Source organism: Barbus barbus (assembly GCF_936440315.1).
Source record: "Barbus barbus genome assembly, chromosome: 22".
NCBI classification, from domain to species: Eukaryota; Metazoa; Chordata; class Actinopteri; order Cypriniformes; family Cyprinidae; genus Barbus; species Barbus barbus.
This window is the reverse complement of record NC_136750.1, coordinates 13,639,463-13,649,530: the sequence shown is the minus strand read 5'-3', so window position 1 is coordinate 13,649,530 and position 10,068 is coordinate 13,639,463.

Below are 10,068 nucleotides of genomic sequence, written 5' to 3'. Positions count from 1 at the left end.
TTGTTTGGGCTTCCAAAAGAGGACACAACTAGAAATCAGTGGTTAAGTTGTATTTACAACAGCTGTTCCAGAACAGTTCAACCCAAATATTAGAGTGTGTGCAGCGCATTTTACGGAGGACTATTTCCTGCCAGCTATGCACAAAGGCTGTTTCTATAAAGTGGGGCAATTCCAACTTTGCAATGACAGTCTGGCTTCTGACTCGCAGCCTGTGAATACGTTTTCTTATTTAAAGAATTTGCCACTGACGATTCAAACGTGAGTTTTGAGCAGTGTAGTGTAGTCCTTGTTGTTTGTCGTTTCTCCGATCACAAATGCAGATATGGTAATGTTGCATTGCATCACGCCGCGTAATAAGACGATATAAATCATTATAATCAGTAATTATGTCCCCACTGAATGCAACAAATGCCTTGTTTATAATGGGTTTAATTGTTTTTGTGTCGTCACAATATGGTAAGGGGCGTAACATTTCTGTCACACGCTTGAGGTATGCGGCCAATCACAACGCACTGGATAGCTGGCCAATCAGAACACACCTCGCTTCTCAGAACGATGAGCTTTGTAAAAATTGAAGCGTTTCAGAAAGGCGGAGCATAGAGGAGCAACAATAATGTACAGTATGTGAAAAATAATGCACAAAATAATGTTCTTTTTAGCAATGTCATATGACCCCTTTAAGGAGACGATGGCCTATGTTGAAAAAGATTTTTGGATGAAGCAAAGAAACTATATTCCCATATTTCCTGAAAGGGAAACAGATTCATGGAATGCCGGGTAGAAAGGAAACTGAATGAACCCCAGATGGACAACATGCTGGAGATGTGAGCAAAAATGGGCTGTTGCCACAGCAAAGTTTTCTGGTCGCTTCCTCTTCATAATGGTGTCCACTGACCGCAAGCCTAATGCAATTCAGGAAAATATTTTTTTTTTTTAGGACTGGGAATTACTCGAACCTGTTTTTTTTTTTTTAAAGCAAGAGGGCTGACACACTTTGAGCCATGTTATGATTTAACAGGATAAATGTAATGATCACAGGATCAGATTAGAATAAAAAGTGCCTGATGCATCCTGTGACCTCTTATGAAACATTTTGTCTCCATCACATGGCTTTATATACAGAAATAATTAGAGCAACCGTCAGATCAGCAGTGGTGTAATTTAATAATGCAGTACATCTGATAACACACACCTCTTGAGTTCTCAACGATTACATCACAAAAAGCATGATCAAGATTTGCAAAGGAGATCAACATGTTCCAGGAAACCAAACGGAGAAAGCAATCCTGCCATCTATTGGTGATTTGGATAGGGGGGGGAAACAAGTAATGATGTCTATTAATGTTTCAGAGTTGTTTCTAGAGAGCTTTCTAAATGCTTCAGTTCATATCCTCCTCTAGCACATCTAACCAGAACCAGAACACATCTATTAGATGGTTATAAATCTTTATTCTGTATATTTTTGATTGGATTCTGCAATGCATTGCTCACTGCATTGTAAAGTGTTTCATGAGTGTTTTTAATTGGGTCTTGAGCAGCTTATATTAACATGCAGGAAACCTGTTTGTGGATGAAAGAGAATGTCTGTGTGTTCCAAGAAAGCACTAACACGACAAAGATGCTGCAGCTACTGGCACGTTAAGAAAGTGTATGATATACAGCTGCTTAATGGCTTGCCTAATAGTCACTGAAGCATCTGGAGTACAGATGTAAGTCTGGGTGTGTTATTTCGCCTCTTCTTATAGGCTCAAAGGTTCTCAAAGGTGCCAGAGCCAATCTCAGGAAGAAGCATTTTAATTGGTAAAAAGCTGTACACATCATTTTGCCAATTTGTCTTCTAAATGTTTACATTTGAAATTTAAATTTGAAATGTTTACATCTAAAAATAATTGTATATTTTATTTTTATTTATATACTGTTATATTTTAAATGAGCTTTTATTTTTATATTTTCATGTTAATTTTTCTATATATATATATATATATATATATATATAAAATCCTCTTAAGTGCTTTTGTCATTTTAATTGACTTTTACTCCTTTTAAATATTACAATTTAGGCTTCATTTATTTTTGTTTTAATTTTGTTAAGTTTTAGTTCAGTTTCAGTTTTATCATTATTATCACTTTGGTAATGTGCACTGTGAAGATCTGATGAAAGGTTGTGTCCATACCTTTTACAACTCACATCTCATGCTTTTGGTACATGTCACGTAAAATGGGTTCCCCAAGTGGTACTCAACACCCCTCCTTCTTCATCCCACATTATCTGGCTCCCAGGCTTCCTCTCTGCCCATATGCAAGCACGTAACCGACATAACACCCGTACAATGGGATGTATGCATATATAGAAACACACTCACGCTTAGCTTGTTGACACAACTCGACATGCACTCCTCACTTCCTATTCACTAATCTCTCTTGTGCGCACCAACAAGTAATGGAAACTGCTGCCAGCTCAAAACGATTCCATAACCGTTTATCATAGTCATTTATATTTTTGTTGAAACTTGTTTCCACATACGGATATTAAAATACTTACATTCATCGACACCACCCCCAAATCATTCATGGATGTTTCCAGACTGCTTTCAAAACGATCTCATTATAAGAGCTATTATTATAAGAGCTGTATGACACAGCATAACAACGCCCTAAAAGAGGTCATTAGTGAGCCATTTGCAATATGGGATTTGGTGATTTGGTGGTTAGATGTTTCCAAGACAGAAGATTTTGGACAAAATTTTAAATTACTGTATGGTGCTAGTATCACCATACATAAAATATGGTGCTAGTAGACACAATTCCTTGTAAAAAAACAACAACAAAAACACATTTATAATTTAAGTGCATCACTGTTCATCCATGGAATGTTAGATGAAAATTCCACTTTAAATGAAAAAAAAAAAGCCCATAATATGCATTTTAAAGTTAAAATTGGATAATGTATGCAAACCTTATTTTGAATTTCTTTTAAAAAAAATAGCTTTTAAAATAAAAATCTTGTTGTAGTAATATTTACAGCATAATGTAAATATTAGAGAGCAAAATTGCATATAGAACTTGCCATTTGTAGTCAGTTAAGAGTTTTTCAATATATCAAAACCAAAGATTCAAATATTGGTTATTTTGAAATAATTCGATATTTGGACAATTTGCAATCCTGAAGTCCCATACAAACGTTTCTTTTTTATATATATAACCAGCCAGATTGAACTGTGTAATCACAGGGTGGTTTCAAGTTAATTTCAAATAAAGTAAATAGACATCAACTACTCCAGAGTTCAGAAGGAGGGGAAGGATCTGGGAGTGCAAGTTCATAATGAGGTTTGGGAGGAGTACCTTGAGAGCATGTGCAAGGTCAATAAATGTATGACATATATTGATACAATTCAAAACACATCAAATACATCTCTCCAAAATACGCAACACATGGTCTTTCCCCTCAATGCAGCAGATAATGAACAGAGCACTCATTCATCTCATTCATTGTACACATGTCAAGCTGCATTCATGTAGTGTACTTAACAGTCTACAGCAAATGAGAGGGAGTGGTACTTCATTACAATCCTTTGTGTTGATTCACTGAGAGCAAATGTGACATACGAGCTCCATCGCCTTTGGCATGGTCACACCAGTAAAGCAAATCTTTCAAACGTGGAAAGGGAATTTTCCAGCCTTTGAATGTTGATCGAGTAAAAATTTAAATATGCCACATCTAGGCATGCAAAGGTTTTCTATGTAATGAGAAATGGCATTAAAGAATTATAATTTAAACACAAGACAAAACAAAACTAGAGGACTGTTGACTGCTGTACTATTGTCATTTATATGATGCTGCAATGTTAAAAATAGCCTATTGTTACTACACAGCATACATTTCTTTTTAGCTTAATTATGAAAGAAAAGAACCCCCAGCATGACAAATACATCTGTAAAAATATATATATATATTTTTTTTGTACCATTGCTACCTTCAAGTGTAGGCCTACCTGAGAAACCTGGTAGCCTACCTCAAAGTGGGACATTGGCAAGCATTCAGGTTAAAAACACAACACAGAAGTAACCTAAACAAAACACGTTAATTATATTGTGAACAAAAAACCCAAATGATTATATCTGAAATCAGAACAATGAAGAAATATTCACTTCTATTACTTACTTACACATGGAAGGCCTATCACAACTATACGTGAAGCAAACAGTGAAAGTTGAATGATAAACACCATCGCAACAAATACTGTTTCCGATTCCAATCCTCCACTCTGTTTCAATTGAGAATAGAATCTCATTCTCAACAGCAGTTTGTGAGCACTATTCATTTATAGCATACCTTTAAGCTAAGCTTTTGAAAAGCTGTGGTGTATATACACTCGTAATTGCAACATGTGGTAGCGTTCATGTGCGGTCAACTCATAAATACAATCTTTGCAACATGACATGATGCTGCATTCATCGAAAAAAAAGGTGAAGATGGGAATTTCCAATTTGAAATGTCCCACTACTGACTTTTAGTGCATTCCAGTCAATCACACCACAAGATGGCGCCATGACTCAAAAAGGACATTCTTTGTCATACAAACAATTCTATAGTATATTTATTGTATTTTGCATGTTCATGTTCAAAACCCAACATGGAGCTCTGATTTTCCTACCGCCGATGACAAATCGAATGCAGCATAAGACCTCGATTAGTTGTTCAAGTGTGTTTAATTGGGATTGAAGCTAAACTCTATAGGACAGTGGCCCAGCAGGAGCAGGACTGGACACCCCTGATGTAGGCACAAGCCCGCCGATAAAGCCATTAACAACAGAGCCATTGTATAACAGTTCAATGAACAAGTATATAATATTAATTTAGCTACTTTGATGATTTTTGCTTCCAAGCAAAACCACAGCAAACCGTTGTGTGTGGGCAATAGTGGTGTTGCTAAATAAATTAATCAGTGTTTTTTAGTCAGCGAATGATTCAACGACTCAACCTGCACACAAAAAAGTAACTTATCGCCACCTATTGTAACCTTCAAAAATAAACACACAAAATCACTCATTTCAGAAAGTGAGACCCATATATTATATAGATTAATTACACAGAGTGAAATATTTCAAGCCTTTATTTCTTGAAATTGTGATGATTATGGCTTTCAGATAATGAAAACCCAAAATTCAGTGTCTCAGAAAATTAGAATATTACATAAGATCAATAAAAAAATGATATTTTAAACAGATATGTCAGGCTTCTGAAAAGTATGTTCATTTCTATGTACTCAGTACTTGGTAGGGCCTCCTTTTGCATGAATTACTGCATCAATATGGCGTGGCATGGAGGCAATCAGCCTGTGGCACTGCTCAGGTGTAATGGAAGCCCAGGTTGCTTTGATAGCGTCCTTCAGGTCATCTGCATTGTTGGGTCTGGTGTCTCTCATCTTCCTCTTGACAATACCCCATAGATTCTCTATGGGGTTCAGGTCAGGCGAGTTTGCTGGCCAATCAAGCACAGTAACACCATGGTCATTGAACAGCTTTTGGTACCTTTGGCAGTGTGGGCAGGTGCCAAGTACTGCTGGAAAATGAAATCAGCATCTCCATAAAGCTTGTCAGCAGAAGGAAGCATTAAGTGCTCTAAAATTTCCTGGTAGACGGCTGCGTTGACTGTGGACTTCAGAAAACACAGTGGACCAACACCAGCAGATGACATGGCCGGCCGAATCATCACAGGCTGTGTTCTGTCCAGTTCTTTTTCTCCACAGCCCAGGTAAGACGCTTCTGACATTGTCTCTGGTTCAGAAGTGGCTTGGTAGCCCTTTTCCTGAAGACGTCTGAGCGTGGTGACTCTTGATACACTGACTCCAGCTTCTGTCCACTCCTTGTGAAGCTCTCCCAAGTGTTTGAATTAGCTTTGCTTGACAGTATTGTCACGCTTGCAGTCATCCCTGTTGCTTGTGCACATTTTTCTATCCAAATTCTTCCTTCCAGTCAACTTTGTGTTTAATATGCTTTGATACAGCACTCTGTGAACAGCCACACCTTTCAGTAATGACCCTCTGTCATTTACTCTCTTTGTGCAGGGCGTCAATGTTCGTCTTCTGGACCATTGCCAAGTCAGCAGTGTTCCTCATTATTGTGGTTTCAAAGAACAAGAGATACCCGGAATTGATACTGTAGAGATGGTCATTAATTGAAACTCAAATGTAAATATTCTAATATTTTGAGATACTGATTTTTGACTTTCTTGAACTGTAAGCTCTAATCATCAACATTAAAACAAAAAAACTTTTGAAAAGTTTTACTTCACATGCAATGAATCTAAAATTTATGAAAGTTTCACTTTTTGAAATAAGTTACAAGAAACAATTACAAGAAACAACTTTTTCACAATATTCTAATTTTGTTAGGTTTACCTGTATATATATATATATATATATATACTGTGTATAAGCATTTATAGATATAAAGAAATGTACCATTATGTTTAATGGGGTGTACTCATTTATGCTCTTTTTCACATATTTGCACATAGTCACATTGGAGTAGTTTGAGTGTTGACCAAACCTTCAAACTGGAAGGCTTAAATTCAACAAAAACCACAAACCTATCTGTGATTTAGTTCATATTTACTTTTCCAACCCAGTCTTTTTTGCCATATGAAGTCACACGAATTCTGCACGTGTCTGTTTATGCACAATATGTGTTTGCTCAGCATATTGGCCACATAATAATAGCTCACACAAAACCATATGTTTGTATCTTCAAAGATGCACGAACGGTGAAGTCATTTTGGACACACAAACTTTGATGACCGTAATGTCACGCTAACTCAGCAGTCATTATTTCCTCCTCTTCCTGTCTCTTCTTCAGTATTTGTTCGGGTCTTTCCTTAGATAAAAAATAAATTTTAAAGTCAAAGAGCAGCTGAGGTTTTATTTTTTATTTAACCCTCCACCTCCGCTTTTTGTTGGAGTCCCTGCTGTGTTTTTTTTGCTTTTTGAGTGGTCACACCAAGTTTGTTTTCCATCGCCCATGTTCTTCACACGCAGGGATGACGCTACACAAAACGCAGTGACCTTTCAGATGAAGATAGATGAATGAGCTTTCCTCTATTGCCAAAATGTCAATGTCTTGAGGTGTTCTTTCCCTCTCTTTTTGTTGTTTGCTTTTGCAAGCGGCCTTGGCAGGCCGGTGTAACCCTCAAGCCTTTGGCCTCAGGCTAAGCATGTGCTCTGTGCTTCTGAAGAACATCATGACCCTTATTACAAAAAAAAAAAACATTCCAGATTCTGATTTAGTATTGACTTCCATAACAGGATGTAGTTCTTGAGTAACATCATAAATGCTACCTTAAATTGTACTTTTAGTTGAGGAAATGTGTGCTTTTTTGAGAAATTAGGCATTTTTGCCTTATAACTTTTGTCTAGCAGATGAAAAAACTTGATAAAACAGTTACCAGTTAACCTTGCAACTGCACATCAAAGCACAAACAATCACTCTGCATAGAATGACATAGAAATACCATGGAAAACACCCAGAATACTATAAAAGATTTAGTATTTTTACAGGAATTATTGAGGAAACAGATTACTATAAACTTGTTTAATTTGAGTTCAGTAAAAAAAGAATGTTGCTTAACAGTTAAACACTCCACTTAAATAGTTTGTGTTGTTGTCTATTAGTTGAATCTATTAAAAAATCTTGTAGTTAACTGCTAGTTTGCAATGCCACACAAGTCTGTAACTTGCAAAAACTGTGCTATTACTGCTTTTTAATCAAAGAATCATATCATTCTTTGGCCCATCCTTGACCTACTCCTCAACAAACTCAAAAAAACTCATAACAGAACCCCTTTTGAATCAGCATAAGATTCACTAACAGATCTGGTGCAAAACATTTACACTTAATTTCAACATTTACTATCCTTTCAGAGTCTGAAGCAAAGCATGAGTACTAAAAATCAGCTGTAACTCATTTTGGTCTGTTTAATATAATCAAGAACTGTGTTCAAATAACATTTAAGTTTAATATTTGAGTGAAGTGCACTAGTACATTTGACTGTTTGGTTTATTTATCACAATTTTCAAAGGAACTCTTTCAGTTTCAGTGTTTTATAATGTTATGAATAACTGAAATATTTGTGGGTCTGGGACAGCGTTCCCAATTTGTGAGATGTGTAAGCACATAGCAAGGACCAGCATTCTTCCTTGCGTCACATTTCCTCTATTGAAAAGAAATACAATGGTGTTAATGCATCTCAAAACACCTGGCTATATAACACCAAGGTTTGTTGTTTCCCAAGGAACACATCCATTCATTCATCCATTCTTTAAACTGCTTATCTAAGGTCACAGGGATGTTGGAGCCTATCCCAACGTCTCGTTCTGCAGGCGGGGGAAACACTTGGAAAAAGACACCTGTAAAAGATATCTAAAATAAAGATGCACCAGACACATAAATGCATGTGCATGTTTATGCATCTTATATAAGCCTGCACATGAGCATGACAATTAGTAAAGGGATAATTCATCACAACCAACCCCTGGCTGACACAACCAAGTTTCTGATCTCCTATTTCTTTGCTTTGTCATTATGTTTTCATCTGTCTTTCTAAATAGTGTAACCGGTTCACTACAAATCTTGTTTTACTTTAATGTTGCATTTGGTAATCTACCATTTACAAATCCTGCCATGCATTTTGAATACGCCCTAGATCTAAAATTGGAACAAAAAGCAAGTCCTACTGACAGAGTACACAACGCTGTCAGCACAATCATCATATGCAACCTCTTAAAGTCGGGTGCTTTCAGATCAAAGCACCGTCACATACATAACTGACTGCCATTGAACGAATCCACCCATTCTCCAGAAAGAGGTGCAAATGTGATCAAACCAGCTGCCATGACTAGGCTGCTAGTCATTCTGATATAAAGAAACAAACCCTGAGGTCTACACCCATTTCATAACTGCCCTTTGTTGACCGGGGAAACCCAGGATGTGTTTACCTGAACTTTGCCCTGACTAGTATCTCCCTGGTGATTTCTGCTTTCCTTTATCATCTACAACCATTGAGCAATGCTGTGTACAGTCAGCTAGTTCTCAGTTCACTTTCATTCTCATTTCTTTCTCTCCTCACAATTATTATTTTATCATCTGTGCTTCTGGCTATCCAAACCCAGCTCAAAGTTGTTATTATGTAAATGTCATTAAGTTATCAGGTGACTTGGTGGTAAAGAGTGTAATTTAATCTCCTATGTAGAGTACAAAAATTCACCAGCTCCAGGGTACCTAAAATCTCAGCTCAGTGTCCATAAAAAATGATCTGTTCCAAACTTCTCTTCACAGAGATATGATGTCTCAGACATTAAAAAATTAATAAAAATAATCTGCTTTTCTCAGACATTTATGCTGGTTGGGTGGCAGGCTGAGTTTCTTCCCTAAAGAAACCGAATGATACCTCAGTTGCTGTTGAGGTGAAAAAGAAAAGTAGACACCATTGTCTCAGTAAGCCTTTCTACATTGTGATTCAGCAATAAAAGTCTACCTTTGTTGTATTACGAATTCAATTTCAGACAATACTTGAAAACCTGTCAATATTACATTTTGTTTTCAATTATTAACAGCCTGTCCTGGGTGGGAAAAGTTAGGATCAGGTTTTTTTTATTAGGTTATTTTTAATCTGCAGCGTATCAATTCACAGCAAAACAGGTAAAGCAAGACTGAAACTTGCCTGTTTAGATCACTTAACAACAAAAATAGAACCAATCTAATTAAAATACACACATAGGCCTACACATTTGTGAAAAAGTTGGACCTTTTAAATAAATGTTACTTTATGCATAAAGATTTAAGCAAGAATTAACATAATTTATAGTTTAGGACATAATCACTATTTGTATTCTCTAAAATACTTCCAAATAATACATGTTTACTATTTAACAAAGGCGCATGAATTCATTAAAACTGTTCAGACTAAACAAACAAACAAACAAACAAACAATATGTAATTTGAGATATAGCCTCATAAAAAAAATAATAATAAAATAAGTTAAATGTTTAATATTAATTAGCTAGCATCTA